This window comes from Dioscorea cayenensis, chromosome 12 (assembly GCF_009730915.1).
Source record: "Dioscorea cayenensis subsp. rotundata cultivar TDr96_F1 chromosome 12, TDr96_F1_v2_PseudoChromosome.rev07_lg8_w22 25.fasta, whole genome shotgun sequence".
NCBI classification, from domain to species: domain Eukaryota; kingdom Viridiplantae; phylum Streptophyta; class Magnoliopsida; order Dioscoreales; family Dioscoreaceae; genus Dioscorea; species Dioscorea cayenensis.
Genome location: NC_052482.1, coordinates 13,568,194 through 13,571,778, shown reverse-complemented (window position 1 = coordinate 13,571,778; position 3,585 = coordinate 13,568,194). Strand labels below are relative to the sequence as shown.

At 32.3% G+C, this 3,585-nt stretch overlaps 1 pseudogene; it reads left to right on the top strand.

The window, feature by feature from the left end:
• Positions 1 to 1,052: 1,052 nt before the first annotated feature.
• Positions 1,053 to 2,132, top strand: LOC120274087 (annotated as a pseudogene).
• Positions 2,133 to 3,585: the final 1,453 nt, after the last annotated feature.

The following is a 3,585-nucleotide window of genomic DNA, read 5'->3' as shown; positions in this document are numbered from 1 at the left end:
ATTATAGACTATAAAAAATAATATACAAAATATTAAGTATTAGGTGCTAACATCATTTCAATTCATTCTAATTCATTGAGGCATTTAATCAAACACATTGTAGGCATATCACAATAATGAAATTTACCATTCATGATGTGTTTTTTCACCCATAAAATTTTATACATTCATTCTCATTTGAATTAAGAAGCAATACTTGATAAAAGGAACTTCTTTCTGTTGTCTACTTTTCTATATCTTGGGCTAACATAGCTATGAACACCATTTCTTGCCTTATCAAATGTTGGTAGATTGTTTTATTTGTGTCCTATTGGATTTTGTACATGTTCTTAGAGCTCTATTGTTATTTCTTTTGAATCTAACCCCTAAACTTGATGAGGCCAAGTTTAGATTTTTGTACAATGTGTTAGATTTATCAAATCTCTATCCATTTCCCTCATGTGAAGCACATTGACCATTTGCTCTTGGTTTTTTTATTGTCTCAACTCATATGTTGAACTATTCTTGTAGCATCTAAGTAGTTGTGCTTAATTCTTGTGAAGTACAACTGGTTGTATGGAGTTTTTAACCTTTTTTGGGCAAAATAAGGATTTAAGATGAATAATGTGAAGTGTTAGTTCTATGTTATGTTTTATTGTAGAAACCTACATGTTAAATATGCTCATTGTTGATTAATTGTATTGGAATTTCTTCTCAAATAAACAAAAATAAAAATGACCTACTTTTCTCAAATAAATTGATTTTGTTGGAATTTCTTCTCAAATGAACATGTGATTGGATCTAAGATGTTTTTAACTTGAGTTATTTTAAGTTAAACTTTAGTCATTCTCCAGAAACCTACTTTTCTAATTTTTAAGTTATTCCTTCAGCCATTAGAACCATCCATGCAAGGTGAACCATATTCCTTTGTTGATGAAATTTATACCTTCTATAGCGAACTAAGGTGTTTATAAATTCCAACTTTGTACTACCATTTTGTACATTATGAGAATCATATATTCAAAATTCATGCTCTGATTTTGTAGGATTTAAGTTGTGTTTGTCTAAATTACATGTCCAACCAGTTTGATATAAATGAAAGGATGAGAGTTATCCTCATAGACTGGTTGATAAAAGTACAACACACTTTCTCCCTATAATTGATTTCATATGACTTAAATTATTGTCCTGACTTTCTACGAATGTGACTTTGTGGTACAAGTTCACTATAAATTTGAGCTCATGGATGAGACTTTGTATTTGATTGTGTACATAATAGACTGGTTCTTAGCCTGACAAACTGTGGTTAGGAAGAATCTTCAGTTGGTTGGGGTTACAACCATGCTTCTTGCATACAAATATGAGGAAATATCAGTTCCTATTGTGGAGGACTTTATTTTGATCTCTGATAGGGCTTATACTAGATCATAAGTTCTCGAAATGGTAAGCAATCAAGAAAATTCATATACATAGTAAATAGTGTTAAGTCGGCAATAAGCAACTACTTAACATTGTAAATACATGCTTGACATACTTCTGTGAATTTTTTGCTCAAGAGAAAATTGTTAGCACTTTGCAATTCAATATGTTTGTACCCACTCCATATCCTTTCATAAGGAGGTTCCTGAAAGCAGTGAAGTTTGACAAGAAGGTAAGTTTCATATCTTCTTTTACCTATCAATGTGGAACATACATTTTTTCACTTCTTTTGGTAATTTGACATGTTAAAATGCATCTTCATGCATTGAATCAACTAGAGCTCCTTTTATTTTTCATCATAGAGCCATGTCTTGTCGACTATCAAATGCTTAAGTTTTGTCCTTCACTGTTGGTTGCCGTTGCCATTTATACAGCTCCGTGTCCTCTCAGAGGATTCAAACATTGGACAAGGACTAGTGAGATACATACTCATTACTCAGAGGAACAACATGATGTGAATTCTCTATTATCATTAACCTAGAAATTAAATTCTTGTACATAATATTAGTTATTAATTTGCTTTAATTATATGCAAAGAGTGTTCGAGATTGATGGTGGATTTTCATCAGAAAGCAGGAGTTGGAAAGCACACAGGGGTACATAGAAAATAGAGTACACTAAACTTTGGTTGCACAGCAAAATCTGATCCTACTCTCTTTCTATTAGAAAACTAGGCACTAGTTTGGTATATTTTGACATATTATACTAATTTGATTTTCTTGATATCTCATCAAAGCCATACAACTGAAGTTGTGGAAGTTGTTGTGGATAATCCTTGATGTGTTTCATATGATAATTTGATGTTTGATTAAGTCACTTAAACTACCATTTCCAAGTGAACAAGTTAATAAATTTGCCTTCGCTGGTATCTTTTACTGAGTTTTATTAGTTCTCCTTTTAAGTCATAGATTTTTATGTCAATAGTTTTCAAAGCCCATGTTGCATGTTTAACCTGTTGGTGCATTTGCCAAAATTTATCACTATGATTTCAAACAAGTCTATTGTTATTATGTACAATATTTTTGTACATGTTGCGCACCCACGAATTGATATGAAATATATAACATATTTTAATAAAATTAATTTTATATAAATTTATTTATTTCACAGAATAAATAATATCGCGCTAAAAACATAACAAAAAGCCATTCAAAAAATTGTGCCAAAAACCATGCCAAATATCGAACCAATAAAATCATGCCAAAATCGTAGCAAATATGGAACCAAAGTTCATGCCAAAAATCAATGGCAATGTTTGGCACGATAGTAAAAAAACCGTGCCAAAAATAGTGACAAAGTTTGGCACGGTATTAAATAAATTGTGCCAAAATATATTTGTCACCGCTGCTATAGGCACGGTTATTTTTCCTTGCCAAGTACCATGCCAAATGTTTTTATGTTTATTTCCATGCCAATTTTACCGTGCCAATTAGGCATTTTTCTTGTAGTGAAAAAAAAAACCAAAGTACTCACTTTTATCTCCAACCAAAATACAAAATCTGAAGCTGATGCTACTGTTGGTGTTTACAGCTGTTGAAGTTCTACTATTTTGTTAATGAAACTCAAGTATTCAAAGTTATGTCCAGTTAGTTAATGTAGTTGAAGATTGGGGGGAAGTTTAAAGTTTTTCATTATCTCAGTTTATGTTTTGATGTTCAAGACTGTGTAAGATGGTTAGGTTGAGTCAATATGTATTAAAATGAGCCCGAGTCCTTAGATGAGTCTAGAAGTCTTTTGTATGAATATATATATATATATATATATAGAAATATATGTAACTGTTTTAATTGTTTTGATTGTTGAATGAATCCAGAGAGTAAAACTTGAGCTTCAGTTGTTCTTTTCTAAAAGTTTCTTGAGTGTTCTATTACTGTTCATCTTCTTCTTCATCCTCTTTTCAAAGTTCAAACATTAGTAACAACAACTTCATGGTCTCCTCCGACTTCGAGCTCTACCTTGTCGTCAATGGTGATGCTAAAGGAGGGGTTGATTCTGTCCCTACCTACTTGGGGTCCTGGGGAATAGAGGGCTACTGGTTGCGGGCCTACGACCTTCTATTAAAAAGAGGCTAGTTCCACCAATCGGATAAAAAGATCATCAGATCCGAGGGGTTCCGTCCCTGGAGCA